Source organism: Dromiciops gliroides, chromosome 1 (assembly GCF_019393635.1).
Source record: "Dromiciops gliroides isolate mDroGli1 chromosome 1, mDroGli1.pri, whole genome shotgun sequence".
In the NCBI taxonomy this organism is placed as follows: domain Eukaryota; kingdom Metazoa; phylum Chordata; class Mammalia; order Microbiotheria; family Microbiotheriidae; genus Dromiciops; species Dromiciops gliroides.
This window is the reverse complement of record NC_057861.1, coordinates 692,805,646-692,828,442: the sequence shown is the minus strand read 5'-3', so window position 1 is coordinate 692,828,442 and position 22,797 is coordinate 692,805,646. Positions and strand designations below refer to the sequence as shown.

Genomic DNA, 22,797 nt, shown 5'->3' with positions numbered 1-22,797 from the left:
ATTTACTATGTGGCCTTGGATAAGTTTCTTCACCTCACTCAGCCAAAATTACCTCTTCTATAAAATGAAGGATGGTATAATGTTCTATAGACCCTCATTCAGAATGAAGATATGTCTTATATGAGCCCTATATGTCATATGAGGGGTGTAACATTTAAAATCCAATGTGTGTGGTCTCCTTTTTCTTCCCCCAGTGTGTGTGGGGGGAACTAGCTAGGATTTACTTTTAAGTTAGAAGTTTCAGCAACAGTTTAGGCACTAAGCATTTGTTAAAGTATATTAGGGGTTAGTAAAGAGAGAACATGTGGAGTTCAGAAAGATAGCAAATCCTATCTACGCTAGGGTTTAGAATGGACTCCTCCTTCCCTCAGCCACGAATCAGTGGTTCAGGAATTAAAGAGGCCAGAGCTAGGGAGCCAGCTTCACTTCCTACCTCCTGTCTCCATCCCCCAGAAGCTGAGGTCCTTCAAGCTCATTGGTTGTGGGTGGTCTAGTGTTGATGTTGTAGTCCACAGCCCCTGAGAACAATCCCTCTTGAGAGTCAGGCAGGTGTGGTTTTAATTCAATTAACTTTAAGTAGGCTAATCAGAAAAGTCAATTGCTCTCAGTCAATCTAACTTAAATCAGTCTAGATTAATCTGCTCTGGTTGGGGCCTTTGGGCGTTGACAAAAAGTCCATTATATCTTACATTCCCTCCTGTGCTTATTAAGAAACATTGTTTCCTTAATGTAGCAATAACATTACAGATACTTATGACTAACAATGTAAAGGGAATGAAAAGAAAGAAAAGAAATTGATTGCCTGCATTGACAGTAAACTAAAGGGGGCACTCTCCTTTAGTAGATGGACATTACAAACAAAGAAAAACTAAAGGTGGCACTCTGCATAAGTAAGTGAATATTACAAATAGTGTATACAATGGGGAAAAGGAAAATAAAAACTGTCAATTTAAGTCTTTGTAAGTCTTTTCTCAGATGATTCTTGGGTATTCCTCTGGGTTTACTTGTAGAGTGAAAGTTCTAATGACTAGAGCTTTATCCCCTGTACTGTTAACTCTAAGATACTAATTTGTCTGATAGTCCTCTCTTGGTGCTGAATTTTCCTGAAGATAACCTCAAGTAGCTAAATGGTGTGATGGATTGAGAACTGGGCCTGAAGTCAGGGAGACCTAAGTTCAAATTCAGTCTCAGACACTAACTGTGTGACTTTGAGCAAGTCACATGTCCCTATTTGCTTCAGTTTCCTCATCTGTGCAATGAGCTGAAGAAGGTAATGGCAAACTACTCTAGTAACTTTGCCAAGAAAAATCCACATGGAGTCATGAGTATACAGACATAACTGAAATGACTAAACAACAAAAACACATCTCAGAGGAAAAACACTAGTAGTGGGAGAGACTTATAAAATGTCTGCCTGCTGAAGATGATATTTGACCTGAGTGTTGAAAGGAGCCAGGGAAACCAGGAATTGGAGTTGAGAAGAGAGACAATTCTAAGACATGGGAGAAAGCCATTGAAAAGTTGCAGAGTCAGGAGATGGTCTGTTGTGTTTGATGGCCACCAAAAAGGCAGATGTAGAAAAGAATAAGTGGATGAAATTTGAAATAGTTAGAAAGGATCATGTTCTGAATGCATTTAAATACCAAACAAAACATTTTATATTCAGTCTTGCAAATAATAGAAATTTTCAGCACATCATGCTTACCCTTGTGGTCAAAGGTCGAAAGAGTCATCACAGAGGAAGAGAGACAATTATCATATCAGGAACTGTTAAAGAGCCTTCATTTACATGTCAAGAACCCAGGTATATAAGTCAAACATTAGGAACTTTTACACATCCAAAGGGGAATAAATGGCTGGAATCTACATAATAGAGTACATGAGACTAAAGATTCATGGTATCTACAATTGAAACTTAGATATCATGTTCTCCTACTTCATTAGTTAACAAATGAAAAAAATGGAATGTGACTTATCCTAGATCATACATAAAGCATGTAAAAACAAAGTCAGGATTTGAACCCACATCTTTATTTTATTTGACTTAAATCCCATTGCTATTTTCTTCTATATCATGAAACTTTAAATAGAGATATTTTATCATGGATGTTTTGTTCAAATCCTGCCTCAGATTTTTACTTGCTGTCTAATCCTGGGTAATTTGTTTAATTTTCTAAGCCTCAGTTTCTTCATGTGTAAAATGAAGGGATTGGATTTGATGACAACTAAGGTCCCTTAAAGCTCGAAATCTCTGCCTATGGTGTAGAAAATAGAGGTACCAAGATACAAAATTACTTTCTCCAGATCACTCACATAATAATAGAGTAGCAGAATCAGAAGTTAAAGCCAGGTTCTATATGTCCAAAACCAAAGTTCTTTTTACTGTATGACAAGGCATAATTGTCAATATTACCTTCAGTCTTCAGCAAATTATTTCCTTCTTTCTTTCTGAGAGAGACACAGATGCATCCATGAAGCCATATCAACTCTAGCCTCAATTCAGTCTTTCTTTATAAGTGGTAATTTTCAGGAATGGGAGGTGGTGTCAAAGGAAGGGAACAATTTTATGAGATCTAAATTCTGATTCACTTCATTGATTTATTTTTTTTTCACTGTTCGTTAGTAAATGGGAGTGAGTTTCTCACAGATGGATCCTGATTGCCAACGATGGCAGTGGAGCTGACCCAGATGTTGGTATAATTTCCCTATGCTATTCTAGATTGAATGCATTCAGGGGAAGATGAGTAAATTATGTGAATAAATATAGTACTCCTCCTATGTCAAATATTCAATTAAAATCCTTCTAATATACAGAGTTTAATTTAGGTCTAACTTTATGCCAAAAAACAGGACCAAAAAAATAAACCTCTATTCATATTAGAAACAGAGAATTTTAGAACAGTAAGGAATCCCAAAATAAATCAGTTAAACTCCTTCATTTTATAGATAGAATTTTTCTAAAGATCCCACCATTAGTTTGTGTCAAAGACAAGTACCTAGGTGACCTGGTTCCCAATGCAGTATTTTTTCTATTTAACCTGGGTTATTGATCTTTCCTAGTATAAGCAGAAAATGATTCCTTGACATGAAAATGAAACCCATCCCTTTCAGCAACAATTACACATTCAACTATGACAGCTCATTGTGAAGAAGTAACACTATATTAAGTGGAATATGATCCAGTCCCTAATTTCTTCTCAACTCTTCCCCAATTCCTCTCTCAAAAGTTTAGAGTGAGCAAGTGATTTAAGATCCCTGGGCTCAATTTTCTCATTTACAAATGGGGATCATAATACTCTTCATTCATGAATATGAGGATTAAACTATTAGACAATATCTTGCATTCCCACTCCATTCTGAGATTTATGGATTATCTTAGTTCAGGCTCAGAAATTATTAGGTGAAAGTTCTATGAAGAATTTATTCCTTCAATGGATTCCCCTTGAACTGCATATATTTTCTTTTATACTATTGTCCCTATCCTTATCTCACTTTTGTATTTATTTTATTTCCCTTTATTTCATTTGACTCTCTCCACTGTTGTCCTTATTTTCTATTTTCTTTTTTTTCCTCCTCACATTCACATATCTTCACAGTCTTCTTAAGAGCAGGGCCTATGTCATTTATGTTTTCTTCCTAGTGGTCTTACATTTTACACAGTAAGAACTTAAAACTTTCTTAAATGCTACATTAATGGTTCAAATGATTTTATTTTGAATTTATCTTCATTGTTTACTGATATGATTTTGGAAATATTTCTCCTTTCTTCAGTTCACCAATAGGTAAAGGAAAATTTTTAATTTCAAAAGTCTGGGATTTTCAAGCATTTAAATTTAGAATTCATTCCACAACTAAAACTGAGTAGGTCATAAATAAAAGTACTTCAGAGTGAAATGAGAACCCCTTAAAACTACTGTATCTTAATAAAAGGAGCAAAATCACTACCATAACATAACATGACATGGCAATACATTATAAGAAGTTACACACCTTTAAGACTGAGCAGTTATTTTCAAAACATGACAGTAGCTATTCATTCTGAGGTTGGTGTTTGATCTGAATTGATTGGTGAGAGGCACAAACAAACCAGCTTTCAAACCCTTCAAAAAGAACCACAGGAAGAAGCTGCAGCCAGCTCCAAAAATTTACTTCCACATAGTTCAATGAATGTTTAATTAGTAAGAGTAAAAAGGAAACAACATGATGCAGCCACCCAAGGGAGATGATAATCTGATGGGATGAATCCATCAAAGAGATAATGAGCCAATATATTTCAGTTGGGGTTTAGTTTTAATGAGTACATAGAATTCTTGCCTGTGAAATTTTGAAGGGTAAGTATTAGAGGCTTCAATGATAAATATGAAATTCATATTTATAAATGAAAAGTACCAAATTTAGGTTTAATTTTTTTTAAAAATATGAATAATGTAGTTAAATTATTTTTATCTTTTTCCTTTAATACTAGTAATCCTATTCATTCATTAACCTTAGGGATATTACTCTATTCTGAAGACATAAAAATGACTCAAAAAGTTTTCTTAATGTTTTCATTTTATCAATCCTTATGAGATTATCTCATATATTTACATAATTCTTGATTGTTTACAAAACACTCTCATATCTATAATCTCATTTGATCCAAATAAGCACACTGTGAGATAGGTAAGGCTAATATAAATTATTAGTTATTCATTTTTTTCCTTTTACAATTAAATTTTATTTTAGTTGTAATCAAAGATCAGCCCTCTCTCTCTCTCAATTCTCTTATACATCCTAAACCATAATGAGAAAACAAGAGTAACAGAAGCTCTATTACAAATATGTATAGTCAAGTAGAACACAATTTCTTGTGGGCCATGTCTCTCTGTTTTTTAATCTTTGAGTGTGTCTCAGTCTATAATCTAAGTCTATCACCTCTCTGTCAAGAGGTCGCAGCATGTTTTATCAGGAGCCCTCAGGAACTGTGGTTGGTAATTTTCTTGATTAGAATTCCTAAGATTGGGGGAGCTAGGTGGTGCAGTGGATAGAGCACTGGCCCTGGAGTCAGGAGGACCTGAGTTCAAATCCAGCCTCAGACACTTGACACTTACTAGCTGTGTGACCCTGGGCAAGTCACATAATCCCAATTGCCTTGCCAAAAAAAAATAATAAAAATAGAATTCCTAAGATTATGTATATTATGCATATGTGTTTATGTCACATCTCTCCCCATTGAGATCACAAGAGAAACAAAAGCAATTACAAATTACAACAAACACAAAAATTCCAAACATGTTACAATAACAAATTTCCACATTGGACATGTCCTAAGAAATATATATCTAATTCTTCATTCTGAATCCTCCATCCTTCTATTAGGAAGTGGGCATCATGTTACATCCTTACTTCTCTGGAATTCTGGATGGTCATTATTCTCTTAAGAATTCAGCACAATAGTCTTCCAGCACATCTATGTACTATGTTTGTTCACCCATTCAATTTATGTATAATCCCCATGCTTCTGATTCTTTGGCATCACTCTACTTCTCTCACCCCTTTTCTTCCCTCTCCATCCTATTTCTCTTTTAAGTAAAATGTATTTCAGTATCCTACTCTGTTTAGGTGTGTATAAATCCTTTCTTCTTTTGACCCATTTATAAATGGGTCAAAGATAATGTCTAGTCTCTTTTTTGATCATGGACTTCAGATAGTCCAATAATAATGTCAATAATAAATAGGGGAAGTGAGTAACCTTACTTCCATCAACATCGGCTCAAAGAATGGCCCATGCACTCAAATGGATATAGAAATTTACCTTACCCTGCAGGAAAATAGGAGGAAAGGGGGATGAGGGGAATGGTGATATAATGGAGGAAAGACTGTGGGAGAGGTGATGAGAAGCTAAATACTTTTGAAGAGGGACAGGGTGAAAGTATATAGATAATTGAATAAACATCATGGGGAGAGAATAGGATAGAGGGAAATTCAGTTATCAAGAATAAATGGGAGAAAAGAAGAAAACAAGTGAAGCAAGTTTGATAACAGCCTCATTTCTCAAACATATAGAGAAATGCGTCAAAATATATGAACAGGGGGGCAGCTAGATGGTACAGTGGTTAAAGCACCGGCCCTGGATTCAGGAGTACCTGAGTTCAAATCCGGCCTCAGACACTTGACACTTACTAGCTGTGTGACCATGGGCAAGTCACTTAACCCCCATTGCCTAAAAAAATATATATATATGAACAGCTTTCCGATGAAATGATTAAAGCTATCTAAATCCATATAAAATGCTCTAATTTCCCATTGATTAGAAAAGTTGAAGGCAAAACACTTATAGGGTACTACCTATTGGATTGGATAATAGGAAAGCAGAGGAAAATGACAAATATTGTAGGGACTATGAGGAAAATTACCCATTAATGGACTATTCGTAGTATTTTAAACTGATCCAACCATTCAGTAGAGCAATTTGGACATATGGCCAAAGGTCTATAAAACCATGCATTCTATTAGACCTATCGATACACTACTAGGTCTTTATCTTCAAAAAGAGATAAAATACTAAAAGGAAAAGAACCTATAGGTACAAAAAATACTAATAGCATCTCTTTTCTGGTGGCAAATAATTGGAAATTGAGGGGTATCCATCAATTAATTGGGGAATGGCTGAATGAATTCTATTATGTGACTGATGGAATACTATTGTTCTATAAGAAATGATTAGCAGGATGCTCTCAGCAAAACCTGGAAAGCCTCAGAAAGCTATTATCAGTAATATAATGATCCAAGACAGCTCTGAAGGACTTTTAATGAAAAATCCTATGCATCTCTAGTGAAAGAACTGAGGGTATCAATATAGATTGAAGCATAATTTTTCTTTTACTTTATTTTTCTTGAGTTGTTTTTTTTTTTTGCATGAAAACACATGTATAACTTATATTGAATTTCTTCCCTATTCAAAAGGGGGTTGTGTGGGGCAGCTAGGTGGCACAGTGGATAAAGCACTGGCCCTAAGTTCAGGAGGACCTGAGTTCTAATTCAGCCTCAGACACTTGACACTAGCTGTTGTGACCCTGGGCAAGTGACTTAACACTCATTGCCCTGCAAAAAACAAAAACAAAAACAAAAGGGGGTTGTGGAGCAAGGAAGGGAGGGAATTTGGAAAACAGAATTTTAAAAATGGATATTAAAATTGGTTTTACATATATTTGGGGGAAAATAAAATGCTAAATAAGAAAGGGAAAAAAAGACACTTGGACCTTGCCATCTGCCTCCCTTTCCATATTATGAAAACATCAATGTCTTCAAATCTTTCCTGCAATTAAATTTTATTTTAATTATTTTCTCCTTTATTCAAGAGTACAAAATCCTCAAGTACAGGTATTGTATAGCTTGTACCTTATTTTGACATATTTGGCACTTAGTAATCACTTGATAAATGCTTTTTCTTTAATCCATTAATTAATTAATCAATCCATTCATTCATTCATTCATTCATTCATTCATTCATTCATTCATTCATTCATTCATATTCCAGTTTTTTCCATAACACAGGATGTGGTTAATTAGGACCAGGCAAATTTAATTATCAGGGTCAAATATATAGTCTCGATTCACTTAGGCATTAATTTCTCATTAAGCATTTTTCTTCTGTCCTATCCACTACAAAGGGCATTTTCTTTGACACAGAAAGCAACAACAAAATGTGAATTGAGTAGCTCTTACACTTATGTTTTCTGTTTTTATGGTCCCATCTATCCTGAGCAAATGTCTTATCTTTATTTTTTATTCAATTCATTTGTTTCTCCTTATGCAACTAATTTTTTTTATTAGCTTCATTCTGCACTTTAGTAATCCTGACTATTATGTAAAATAATTTGCCTTGTTTCTATCTTCTGTACATTTCATTTTTTTTAAATCTAAATTAAATATTGACTTTGACATTGATCTTTTCAGATAAAATGCACTTTTGGTCTTCCTTGGAATTGTTTTCTTTATGCTTCTTTATAAGAATTCCATTCCTAAGTATCTTCTATTGCCCTTGGGTTCACCTTTCTATTAGAATTTTAATCAATGGCATACACCTTGAATTTAAAAAGAACAGGATGAAAGGAAACCATTCCAAGGAAGAGCAAAAATGTAATTTAGAAGTTCTCTTGTATCTGGATATAAGAATATATATTATGTAACCTCAGTCTTCTCTATTCCTCAATCCTCTGTGTGTATGTGTGTTTTTTAGTTTAGTTTAAAATACTTTGAATTAGATTTCAAGACATTTCAAATACAATCATACCATCCTTTTGTTAAGGATGTTTCACTCAGTCAAGTAATCTATTGATCAGCCCTTTATTTTAAGCCCTAGGCAATATTGCAAATAGGCAGGAAGGTGGACAGTAGATGGAAGGATGGACCTGGAATCAGGAAGACTCATGTTGCTGAGTTCAAACACTTAATAGTTGAATGACCCTGAGCAAGCCACTTAACCATATTTATTTCACTTTCCTAATCTGTAAAGTGATTTTAAGAAGGAAATAGTGAATCATCCTAGTATCTTTGCCAAGAACACTCCAAATGTGAACATGAAAAGTTAGATGCAACTAAAAACACAGAACAAAAATCATATTATAAGCATGATTCTCATAGTTGGACATTAACTTATAATTTTTTTACCATTCTTTTACTGTGTCACCTACTTTGAAGAAGAAATAATGTATAAAATATAATATGTGCTTCTATAGACTTTAGTTTCTTTTTCAATGTCTCAATAAATTTTGGCAATACTTTTTTTAAGGTACGTTCTGATTACATTGTCTGTCTCCACATGAATCAACAGAAGTGGCTAGTTTTATCTGTTTGTTATTTTAAGTCATTCTGTTATATCTCAGATACAAGTTCCATAAGGAAAACAGACCCTTCTATTTTTATAAAATCACTAAAGAGCTACCTCAGTACTCCTTGAACAGGGAATTGCCAACTACTTCTACTCTTCTTCCTTTAATTCTAATTGGATGATCTCTGTCCCAATACTTCCTGTGACTCTATTGTGTCATTCCTTAGAGAACAACTAGCTGATTCCTCAAAGCTTCCAGATGATCCCTCTTCATTACAAACCTCAAATATATTTTTAAGCTCTAATGATGTGATAAATTCATGTAGCCTAAAGAAACACAGAAGAAGGCCTCATTATATTGGCTGGTCATGATTTGGAGGATTTAGAGGGAAACATGAACATAAATCACACTGGAATGGATGCATTGTCGTCACTATCATTAAAGTAACTATCTGTACTGATTTAGAAATTAATTGGGAATCTGTTACCTTCGTTCAGCAAATTTTAAGGAACATATGCAATATTTATTTTTGTGTATCTTTGAAAGATTGTTGCTTTAGTAAAATTGAACTTTCCTAAGCATCTATTTAGGACTTATAATGTTTAATTAATACTATTCTAATAATATTACTTTATGCTTCTTAATTAATACTCTTGGGTTTCTTAATTAGGAAAAAAATTAGTTTGATGTGAAAGTTCTTTATTACAACTTTTTTTGTTCCCACATAAATTCAAAGTTGACTTTTTTTCCTGCACTGAGTGACTAAGAAATTTTGTTCCAAATCTATCTTCCACACTAAAGAGAATCCCCTATTATGGTAAGACACCCACCAAAGGATTTACTTTTGCTTAATGGTCTCTCTAAGATAAATGTAACTCCTGAAAAGTACACTATGTCAATTGCTTTGGTAATACAGGTGAAGTTTTCTTTTACAATTAGAATACAAGTTCCACATGGTCAATTACTTTCCCAAACTGGCTTTTATCTTTTTTCTTATGCTGCCAGTTCACAAATTTTGTTTTCTGAAGTACTCTTTCATGTCAAATGGAAATTTTTTATTTGGTGTTGTCAAACCTCTTGGAAAAGATTTTGTTTTTAATATTTATACAGCTCCTCTTCAGAATCTTCATTCATAAATCATTAATTATTCTTCAATTAATAAACATCCTTTAAGTAGTTAATATGTTCCATGTGCCCTCAAGGAGTTTATAATCTAATGAAGGAAACAATATACAATAAAGTCTTTAAAATGTGCCTCACATACTTTGTCAACAGAGAGTAGGCATTTAGAATTTTGGCATGTTTGCTTCCTTGTGACTTTGAGGGTCAGATGAAGGTGATAAAGATGACTGTGGAGCATAGGGTCTGGAACTGAAGGGGAACTTGTAGGGCATCTAGTCAAATCACCTCATCTGATAGAAAATATCATTTAAAGACAGAAAGGTTAATGATTTACAGAATATCACCTAGATATAAATGACAAAACTAGGATAAGAACCCCGTACACCTCTTAATCAATGTGTCATGCTTGAGTTCTTATATAGGGTTGATATGCTACTTTGGATAATCTTCATCAAGAAGATAAGAAACAAAAGATCAAATTAGATATCTTTTGGGGGGCTAGTTTTCTATGAATTAGAGGGCTTTAACAGACTAAGCAAAAAGTCATGATAATGATATGCCTGAGGGGAAATTTGGAGGGCAATGACTATGTGTGACTGAATTTCAGTGACTCAGCCATTTATGTATTCAAATTAGTGACAATGTTAATTAGTAAAAGTAAAAGCAAATTACTGGATTATTTTATTGAAGACCTCCTGTTACTGTGACATTCAGCCATTAACTGCTGTTCTTTGAGCCTAGTTATCCAACCAATTCTTTATTCATCCAATTATACTATCATCTAGGCACCTAAATATTTTCTGAATTGAATTGAACTCAAGTAGTTTCATCCTTGCTATCAGAACAATTCTTATAAGTGGCTGTCACCAACAATTTGACCATTATAGTCAAGTTCCCACTTTCCTGGCAGTAACAATAGATACATATAGATTATTAGAAGTACTACACAGAAATGTATGCTTTCCCTGGAATACACAGATAGGAAAGACTTTCCTGGATCCATATCACTTAGTGGAAGTCCAGAGAAGGCATATATACCTTCAAATTAAAGAGGCAGTATTTCCAAAATATTATAAGTAGGGAAATCTTCAAGTAACATGGCCCTGCTCAAAGTTTTACCTTCAAAGTCAGAGAGTTTTTCATACTGTTATGATCTACATCAGTTAGGCTGAAACAAATGGTCACAGAGCAAAACAACATTTTAGACTCAGTAGTCTCCAGTCAGCATCTCTCCACTGGACTATTACAATAGTCTCGCAATTCTTTTTGCTTCATCTCCACATTCTACTATCCATCATATACAGAGCAAAAAAAATTGATGTAATCAAACACACATGATTATATCACTCTCCTACTTTAAAATGGACAAATAAACACATGAATAAAAATGATGTGATGAGTGAACAAATTAATGAATAAAGAAATTGTGAAGCTTTAATGACTAATTGCTTCCAGGAAAAAGAAAAAAAAATACTTTGCCTGACATTCTTAAGATTCTCACAATTTAGCTTTAGCCTACTTTTTTTTCATCTCAACTCTACATTTTAGTTGAATGGACCAACTTGCTATTATGAATACATGGCATTCCATTCCCTTTCCTCATCACCCATATGCTAGTTAAAACTCCCCAAACCAGAAATTGTTATTTTTCAGTCATTTTAATTGTGTATGAATCTTTTTAATCACATTTAAGGTTTTCTTGGCAAATATACTGAAGTGGTTTGCCATTTCCTTCTCCAGCTGATTTTACAGATGGGGAAACTGAGATAAACAGGGTTAAGTGACTTGCCTAGAGTTAAATAGCTAGTAAATGTTTCAGGCCAGATTTGAACTCAGGTAAATGAGTCTTCCTGACTCCAGGCTTAGCACTCTATCCACTGGACCATATAGTTGCTTATAACCCAGATGTTACTTTAAGTTTACAATGTATGCATTTATAAATGATATTTTAAGTATAGTCAATAATTAAATTTATAATATATGCATGTATAACATTCAGTTACTTATGAACATATTAGTTACCCCAAGAGAAAGTAAAACTGTTGAAAGCAGAATCTGTTTCAATTGTGGTCATTGAATATACAACACTTAGAACTAGTAGCTGGCTCATAATTAGACATATTTATATAACAAGTGCTTATAGATGCATCGATTGATTAATTAATTTATAGCCACCTTTGCAATTAAGGTGCTCTTTCAAACTTACAATAGCTAGACTGGCCCACAGGTTAGGGATTTGTGAAAGGCACAATTTATTACTGTGAATTATCCAGTCTTTTCAGTTTCATAGAAATGAGACAGTTTTCACTGGCATATCATTAGATAATCTACCTTAGCATTACAATGAAACACTCAATGGTCTAAAAGTCTCTTGGAGTATTATAAAGCTCAAAGTACATGATACCACTGGATTAAATCATAGCATCTCATTAATATAATACCATCCTCCTAGAAGTATTGGACTCTTTACAGGTGATGAAGACTTAAACAAAGATAGTATATCTTTAAATCTGGATATTGGGGAATAATGAAAATACAGCTAAGTTTATTTCTTTGAGTTTGGGTTATCTGTTGAAATACCTCAGAATCAAATGATGAAAATGATGGTCTGTTCTGCCTGTACTCAGCTTGTCCCTGACCCTTCAGACATTGACTTTCACAGAATTATTATACAGACCTGTCCATATTGCACCAATACAATAAAATACAATGGCTCACTGTGATCACTAAGATAAAATAAAATTCTTTTATTTGTCATTGAAAGTCTTTTATATCTTGGTTCTAACCTACCTCTCCAAACATCTTAAACATGATTTCCTTTCAGAGTCTCCATGGTTCAATAACACCGACCTTTTTGTTCTTTCCACTAATGTGGAAATGTGTTCTTTCTACTAATGTCCTTCATCTTCCATCTTTGTGCCTTTTCATCGACTGACCCCATACCTGAAATACCTTCCCTTTTTTCTTCATCTCCTTAAAACTCTGGTTTCCTTTGAATTTCAACATAACATTTTCTGAAAGAAGTCCTGAGATTTCCTTTCCAAATAGGAGTTAGGAGTACTATTATCAAATGTTTGAATCATATAGAGATATCTGTAACTTTACATATGGTTTCACCAGATAGATTTTAAGTTCTTTGAGGACAGGCAATGATTCTTATTTTTTTCTATATACCCTTAGGAAAAAAAGACTAACCTATAATCATTCCCATAGTTCTGAATAAATGCATGTATATTGTTGGGTTTATGAAGCTAGGTCATATGCCATTCACTCTCTATCCCACCCTCACAATGTCACCTTACTGTGTTCTTTTATAACTACAGAGCTTTGGTCATTCTTTCCTAGTCAAGGACTACATGGTAGTGAAATACCATTCGTTTGTGTTTGGGGGTAAAAAAAAATACCTTTATTTTAGATCAAACTCAATTGGCCTATGGAAGCTTCCCCAGCCTTTAAGGTAAGATCATAGAAACAACAACTTAGAGATATATGGGGCTTTATAGGTCATCTAATCCTATTTCCTCACTTTATAGATTAGAAAACTGAGGCCCAATGTCAAATACATAATTAAATGAAAACTTCATGATCCAAACTCTGATTTACTAACTCAAGATCCAGTATTCTTTTCTCTTTGCCACTCAGCCTTTTATACTCTAGGATAGGGATGCACTTAGCTATTATTAAATTTAAAATTATTTTAAAAGAAATGTCACCTATTTCCTCTCTTTAACAGACAAATTGGTCATAAGTACTACTATTCTGGAACATTTCTTCCCATTTCCCTTTTCATACCCCCAAAAGAAACTATTACTTTTCCATCCTGTGGCTTCCAAGATGACTCTTCTGGAATCAGTTGGGAAATGTTACTTTGAATTCCTCCTCCCCACTTATACTGTAACAGATGAGGTAGAAGGGATTGACTTTTCTCTTGAGACTTATTTCATTTTAACTTTTTCCTTTAATAAATTTGACAGAGTATGGATTCAATATCCATTTGTTTGTGCCTCTTATATAATTATTTCAGTTATGGTGTGTTTCTGTTATATGATTACAATTCAAGAGTTTGTTGAACCTCAATAACACAGTTTCAGATTTTTTTGTTTCTTTTTCTCTGGTCCTAGGAATCCCCATGGGAGAAGGTAGAAGAAGAAAAATAATCTTGATGCTCTGTATAGAAGTATAGTTTTAGCTAAGGAGTCAAAGTTCTTCTCTTCTTAGATATCTTTGTTATATCACAAGTCAATGTAAACCTTTAATTCATATTGCTTGTTTTTTATAACTCAAGTCCTGCACAACCACCTCCTAATTACAGTATTAGAGACATATATAAACCTAGATTTTTATTTCATTTTTTGAAATTTATCTAGTATTTTATTTTCCCCAATTACCTTTTAATATCCCTTATGATTTGTTTTTACTGCTTACCTTTTCATGCTTCTCTTGATTATTGTATTTCAAAGCAAAATTTTCTATTTAGCTCTGATCTTTTCATCAACAATGTCTGAAATTCCTCTCTTTCATTGAATACCCATTTTTGCCCTAAAGGATTACAATCAGTTTTGTTGGGCAGGTGACTCTTGGTTATAATACCAGTTCTTTTCCCCTCCTGAATCATATTCCAAACTATCTAGTCCTTTAATAGCAAATCTGTTAAATCTTTTGCTATCCTTACAATGGCTCCATGATGCTTGAATTGTTTCTTTCTAGCTACTTGCAAGATTTTCTCCTTGTCTTGGGAGCTCTGGAATTTAGCTATAATATTCCTGGGAGTTTTCATTTTGTGATCTTTTCTAGGAGATGATTGCTGGACTTTTTAGAATTCTATTTTGCTCTCTGGTTTTAGGCTCTGGGAAGTTTCCCTTGATAAATATCTTAAAGGATGAGTTCTAAGCTCTTTTTTGTATCATGGTTTTAAGGAAGCTTAATAATTTTCAAATTCTCTCTCCTGGATCTTTTTTTCCAGGTGATTTGTTTTTCAAATGAGATCTTTCATATTGCCTTCAATTTTTTCATTCTTTTGGACTTGTTTTATTGTTTATTGATTTCTCAAAAAGCTATTAACTTCCATTTCTTCAATTCTAATTTTTAAGGATTTTTTTTTTCTTAAGAGAGTTTTGGTATCTCCCTTTCCATTTGTTTGATTCTACTTTTCAAGGATATCTTTTTTTTCTTCATTGAATTTGTAAGCCTCTTTTTTCCATTTGGCCAATTCTTTTCAAAGCATAATTCTCATTTTCTTTTTGCACCTCTTTTGCCATTTGGACTAGGCTGAATCAATGTGTCATGCTTGAGTTTTATAGAGGGTTCATACTCTACATTGGATAATTTTCATCAAGATGGTAAGAAACAAAAGATCATATTCGACATCTGTTGGGGGGCTAGTTTTCTATGAATTAGAGGGCTTTTACAGACTAAGCAAAAAGTCATGCTAATGATATGCCTTAGGGGAAATTTGGAGGGCAATGACTGTGTTATTTTCTTCAGTATATCATTGTGTCTTCTCCACTGAGTTGTTGACACTTTTTTTTCATGATTTTCTTGCATTATTCTCATTTCTCTTCCCATTTTCCTCTAACTTTATTACTTGATTTTCAAAATCCCAAGGGGCCAAGATCAATTCATATTTTTCTTTGAGGCTTTGGATATGACTTTGAACTCTTTACCTTCTTTTTGTTGTTGTTGTTTATAATTTCCCCTGCATATTTATTGCCTTTTTACTCTTTGATAGAGTGGGACTCTATTTCCAGGGTAGAAGGTACGCTGTCCCTAGCTTCAGAGATACTTCTATGGACAAATAAGTTTTTAGTTCTTCCAAGGTGGTATAATCTAAGGAGAAGTGCATTTACTACTCTCCTTGCCTGTTCTGTGGTCTGTGAGTGACCACAAGCACTTTTTACTGCTATGGAACTATGAGGAAGGTTCCTGCTCCACTGTGGCTACAAGCTCTGGTATGCTAGTGCACCTTTTTATGCTCCACACTTACCACAGTACAACAGACTTTTCCTGCTGACTTTCTAAGTTATACTTGTTTCAAAAATTATTTAACACCATCCTTTTGTGGGTTCTACTGCTCCAAGAAATGTTTTATAACATCATCTTAATGTATTTTAGAAATGTTTCGGGAAGAGCTCAGGTGAATTGCTGCCTTTTCTCAGTCAACATGACTCCACCTCTAATGAGTGTAGAAAGAACCATAACTAGCTTCAGATGTGGTGTGTGTGTGTGTGTGTGTGTGTGTGTGTGTATGAGTGAGTGTGTTTGTTTTCCTAAGGAAAGCAGTGCTGGATGAGGAGCATTATTTTGGAATATAATTTTTAAGGGCACCAAACATATCCAGGAATAATAATGCTAGTATTTACAAATTTATATACTAAAGAAAAGATACAATCATCCTGAATTATTTGTGTCTCTGCAAAACTATATAGAACTGATTAGGGAAAAAAGCTAATGTTTTCATTATCACAGTAGTATAATGCAAAGAATGAGTTGAAGTTAAATGAGTCCTGTTAAGAGAGATAGAAAATTTGTTTTAATCTATGGGAGACAACATGTAAAGGGAAGTAGTGGTCAAAGGAGGGTGTTTCTGTCTGGGGCTAACACTTATTATAGTGTCTGATATGTAGTAGGGACTGAGTAAATGTTTATTGACTGATTGGGAAGTCATAGAAAGTTTGAGTGGAGTCACACAATAATTGATTATTGTGACCTTTCTAGTTTAAATAATATTCATTTGATTAATCTTTCTATATTAAGAGGATAAAGGAAGGAAAATCTATAACAACACTTGTATCAAATGTGCTATGACTTAATTATCCATTTATTCCCACAAACATATTATTCATATGGAAATAATGAAAAGAAAAGAAAACAAGGAGAAAGGAAAGGAAAGGAAAGGAAAGGAAAGGAAAGGAAAGGAAAGGAAAGGAAAGGAAAGGAAAGGAAAGGAAAGGGAAAGAGAAAATTATACTTCACTTTGTACTTGAATCCATTAATTTTCTCTATGGAGGTGTATAATTTTTTTTTCAATCATGGGTCTTTTGGAATTATTTTAGATCATTATGTTTATCATGGTAGCCAGGGGCATGGAGCCAAGATGGCGGAGAGAAGCTGGCAAGTTGCCTGAGTCCGCTTTCGGTTCCCTCAAAAAGAACATTAAATCATGCCTCTGGACAGATTCTGAAACTACAGAACTTGCAAAGGGACAGAGAGACACAGTCTTCCAACCAGAGATAATTTAGACCAGGAAAGGTCAGTGTGACTTGAGCAAAAGGTATCACCTCCTGAAAGAGACCCCAAAAGGAAAACTCCAAGGAATATTGCAGCCAAATTCCAGAATTATCATGTGAAGGAGAAAATACTCCAAACAACCAGAAAGAAGTAAATTAAATATCATGGAGCCACAGTCAGGATTGCTCAGGACCAAGCAGCTTCAACATTAAAGAATAACAAGGCTTGGAATATGGTATTCAGGAAGGCAAAGGAGCTTGGACAGTGGCCAAAAATCTATTACCCAACAAAACTGATCATTCTCATCATGGGAAAAGATGGACATTCAAACAAATGGGGACTTTCAAGGTTTCCTGATGAAAAGATCAGAACTGAATAGAAAATTCAATCTTAATATACAAGACTCAAGAGAAATTTAAAAAGGTAAACAGGGGGGGAAAAGGAACTCAATAAGGTTAAACTGTCTGTACAGGGGAAAATAATTCTTATAACTCTTGAGAATTGCATATGTATTTGGGCAGACAAAAGGATTATACACAGAGGGTATAAATATAAATTGACTTTGCTGTGATGATATGAAGAAAATTAAGGGGAGAAAAGAGAGTTTATGGGGAGAAAAGGAAAGGGGAGGTAGAATGGAGTGAATTACATCATATGAAGAGGTGCAAAACAACTATTACAATATCATGGTAGTCAAGTCTTTCACAGCTGATCATCCTAACAACATTGCAGTTACTGTGCAGTTACTAGTCCTTCTCACTTCACTTTTCATCAGTTCACTTGCCACTTATTTCCCCCTTGATAGCACTCCCCTACCCTTGCAATGGCTTATAGCATACTAGTAAAAATCACATGCCAAAAGTAATTAAGTTGATAAGCATCCCTTCACTGTACAATTCTTTGTCACCACAAAAGAAGACCTAGTATAAATATCTTTGTACATTTCCTTTTTCTTTGATTTCTTTGGGGAAGAGATCTAGTAGTGATATTACTGGCTCAAAGAGTATGCAGTTTTATGTCTCTTTGGATATAGTTCTAAATTGTTCTCTAAAATGGTTGGATCAGTTTACAACTCCACCAATGGCTTATTAGTGTATCCATTTTGACTCTAGCATTTGTCATTTCTTTTTTGTGTGTGTGTGTGTGAGGCAATTGGGGTTAAGTGACTTGCCCAGGGTCACACAACTAGTAAGTGTTAAGTGTCTGAGGCCTGATTTGAACTCAGGTACTCCTGACTCCAGGGCAAGTGCTCTATCCACTGTGCCACTTAGCTGCCCATGCATTTGTCATTTCTGGTGTGAGGTGGCACTTCTTAGGTTTATTTTTATTTGCATTTCTGTAATCAATAGTGATTTAGAGCATTTTCTCCCACATGGCTACAGATAGCTTTAATTTCTTTTTCTGAAAACTACCTATTCTTATCCTTTAACCATTTACTAATTAGGCAATGTATCTTATTTTTGTAATTTTTTCTTAATTTCCCATTTTTTTGAGAAATGAGGTCTTTATCATAGAAAGCTACTGTAAAATTCTTAATGTTACTTCATCACCTATGGCTACATTTATTAAAATGTAGTTTCTCTGCTTTCCTCTTTTAATTTGCTTTATTTTTTGTTTTTTTTCCTTTTCTCTGAGATCATTATTAATACTACTGCCTTTTTTACATCAGCTAAATAATTATAAATTTTTCTCCAGCCCTTTATTTTAACTCTCTGTTTCTCTTTCTGTTTCAAGTTTGTCTCTTGTAACAAAATATTTTTGTATTATGGGTTCTAACCCTTTCTGTTATCTAGTTCTACTTTATGGTTGAGCTTATCCCACTCACAATCACAGTTATGATTACTGTGTATTTCCATCCATCATATTTTCTTCTCTTTATCCTTCTCTTACTCTTTTATCCTGTCCCTTTTCTTTTGTGTGTGCATGGGGGTGGGGCACAATGAGGGTTAAGAGACTTGCCCAGGGTCACACAGCTAATGTGTCAAGTGTCTGAGTCCAGATTTAAACTCAGGTCCTCCTGAATCCAGGGCCAGTGCTTTATCCAATGCACCATCTAGCTACCCCACCACCCCTATCCCTCTTCTAAAATCTGTTTTAGCTTGGGACTACTCTCTCTTATTTTTGTAATCACCCCCCTCCCCATTCTCTAATGGCTAAGATAGATTTCTTTACCCAACTGGTTTCATATAATTTTCTTCCCTCTTTGAACAAATCCTAATAAGAATAAAGTTCAAGCAAGGTCTGACACCACTTTATTGAGTCTCCTATTTTACTCTTTCATGTTTACCTTTTTATGCTTCTCTTTGAGTGTTACATTTAATGCTAAATTTTCTATTCTGCTCTAATCTTTTTATCAGGAATGTTTGAAAACTCTCTATTTCATTACATATTTTTCAATTGAAGGATTATACTCAATTTTGCTGGGTAATTTATTCTTGATTTTATAGTCTTAGCTCCTTTACCCTCTCAAATATTGTATTCCAAGTATTTTGCTCTTTTAGTGTGGATGCTGCTGAAACTTGTGTGATCCTGACTGTAGCTTCCCAATATTTTGATTTGTTTCTTTCTGTCTGTATGCAATACTTTAGCTTTAACCTTACAGCTGTGGAATTTGAGAATTTTCCTGGGATCTCATTCAGGACATAATCAGTAGGTTATTTTAATTTCTATGTATCCACTAAATTACACATATTAGAACACTTTTCTTTGTAATATGTTGAAAGATTTTTAGGGTTCTTCTTTTATCATAGATTTCAGGTAGCCCAATATTTTAAAACTTGTCTCTCTTCAATCTGTTTTCTTGATCAGTTGCTTTGTTGCCCCAATGAGAAAATTCACTTTCCCTCTATTTGTTTAATCTTTTATTGTTTTTCCACTTTCAGCAACAATTCTCTAGTAACATACTATATAAATGATCCCTGAAAGTATAGTCTTATTTTTCAATCTTTTAACTTTATTTCATTGTTTCTTTATGTCTCATGTAGTCAATAGCTTTCAGTAGCCCACTTCTAATTTTTAAGAAATTATTCTTTTTTGCTTTTTTATATTGTTAATTTTTTTTTTTTTTTTGCTGGGCAATGGGGGTTAAGTGACTTGCCCAGGGTCACACAGCTAGTAAGTGACAAGTGTCTGAGGCCGGATTTGAACTCAGGTACTCCTGAATCCAGGGCCGGTGCTTAATCCACTGCGCCACCTAGCCGCCCCTTATATTGTTCATTTTGGTTTTTATTCAATAGTATTTTATTTTTCTTAATTATATATAAAGGTAGTTCACAACATTTGTTTTTGTAAGATTTTGATTTCCAATTTTTTTCTCCCTCTGCCTCCCCCAAGAAACAAGCAATGTGATATAGATTATATAGTACAATCATGTTAAACATATTTCCACATTAGTCATGTTGCAAAAGAAAAATCAGAATAAAAGGGGAAAATGATGATAAAGAAAACAACAATAACAACAAAAGGGAAAATGGAATATCTCCATCTGCATTAAGACTCCATAGATCTTTGTCTAGATGTCGATAGCATTTTCCATCAGAAGTCTTTTGGCATTGTCTTGGAAACATTGTATTGCTGAGAAATGCTAAGTCTGTCATAGTCAATCATTGCACAATGTTGCTGTTACTGTGTATAATGTTCTGATTCTATTCACTTCTCTCAACATCAGTTCATGTAAGTCCATCCAGATTTTTAAAAAATCTGCTTGCTCAACATTTCCTATAGCCAAATAGCATTCATATATCACATATTGTTTAGCAATTGTCCAATTGATGGACATGCCCTAAATTCTCAATTCTTTGTCATCACAAAAATGCTGCTATAAATTTTTTGTACATATGGGTCCTTATCCCATTTTATGATCTCTTTGGGTATATATATATATATATATATATATATATATATATATATATATAATCTATCTATCTATCTATCTATCTATCTATCTATCTATCTATCTATCTATCTATCTATCTAACTATCTATCTAACTATCTATCTATCTATCTATCTATATGGTAGTATTAGTGCTAGATCAAAGACTATGCACAGATTTATAGTCCTTTAAGCATAGTTCCAAATTGCCCAAATGGGTGAATCAGTTCATGGTTCCACCTAAAATGCATCAGAGTTCCAATTTTTCCCACATCTTCTCCAACATCTATCATTTTTTTGGTCATATTACCCAATCTGATAGGTGTGAGGTGTTATCTCAAAGTTGTTTTAATTTGCATCTTTAACAAATAATGATTTATGACATTTTATATGACTATAGATAGATTTAATGTCATCTGAAAACTTCCTATTCATATCTTGGTATAAATTGTATTTTTATAAATTTGACTCAGTTCTCTGTATATTTGATAAATCATGCCTTTATGTTTCCCAGCTTTCTGCTTTCCTTCTAATCTTGGTTGCATTGTTTTGTGTACAAAATCTTTTAATTGAATTCAATAAAAAATTGTCCATTTTTCACTCCATAATCTCTATCTCTTGTTTGGTCATAAATTCTTCCCTTCTCCTTAGATCTGACAGGTAAACTAAGTAATTATTTTTAAAGAGTTTTTTAATACTTCTTCAATTTGGCCAATTTTGAGTTATATGGAGTTCTTTTATTTCTGTGAGCTTTAATCCTGTTTGGCCAAGCTGTTAATTGTCTTTTCTTAATAATCTGCCTCAATTTAAATTATTTTCTCAATTTTTCCTTTAACACTCATGTCTTTCTTTAATTCTTCCTTGAACTCTTGTTAGGCTTGGGTCCAATTAGCATTTTTCTTTGGGAGGGAGCTTTGCTTAGAATGGTTTTTACATTATTGACTTCTTAGTTCATTTCTTAGCATTTTAGGGTCATGTTCTTTTTTGTTATTGTTGTTCATTCATTTTTCTAGCCTATTTCCTGCCTTTGAACTTTATGCTTAATATAAGCTATTTTTCTTATCTTTCTGTGGTCAGGCACTGTCCCAAGCTTCCCAATTCTAGAGATCTGCAAAATTTCAGTCTTTCTAAGTTTATGTGATATGGGAGAGGTGTGGTCACAGTTTTCATCTGCACTCTGATCCTTAAGCAGGAAGGGTCAGTGTTTCACTGTAGCCACAAGTGCTATCAAACTTACAAATGATGGAATTGTGATCAAAGCCCCTGTTATTCTGCATTTGCAAGTACTTTTACTCCTCTCTCCCTTGGAACTGCAACCAAGGTCCTTGGTCCCTACTGACTTTACTAAAGTGCTACTCTCTGCCCTGGAACTCTGACCCGGAATTGATTATTGGCAATGAAGTTGCCAATCAATGCCAACTGCAACCAGTCCCAGCAAAGTGTCCTTTGTAATCTCTTTCTAACCAGTTTTCTGATCCTTTACTCTCCCTGAGCTGAGAGCTCGCAAAGTTCCCATGGCCACATCAAAAGCCCTCTATTGGTGGTGCTGTGATATATGTTCTGGGCCAGCTCTCACTCCAGTGTCACAGACCTGTCTTTCTGAGCTTGAAAGCTGTCTTAGGCTCTACCGTAAAAAATTACATTTGATAAGTTATTTTAAAGTTATTTTGAAAGAAATGTTGGTGGAGTTAAGCTGGGTGGCTTCCTATACTTTATCATCTTGTTTCTACCCACCAATTTATTGATTTTAACTGTTGAGTAAT

At 34.1% G+C, this 22,797-nt stretch overlaps 1 pseudogene; it reads right to left on the bottom strand.

Annotated features, from left to right (window-relative positions):
* Nucleotides 1-20,018: 20,018 nt before the first annotated feature.
* LOC122737828 lies at nucleotides 20,019-20,096 on the bottom strand (annotated as a pseudogene).
* Between the last annotated feature and the right edge of the window lie 2,701 nt (nucleotides 20,097-22,797).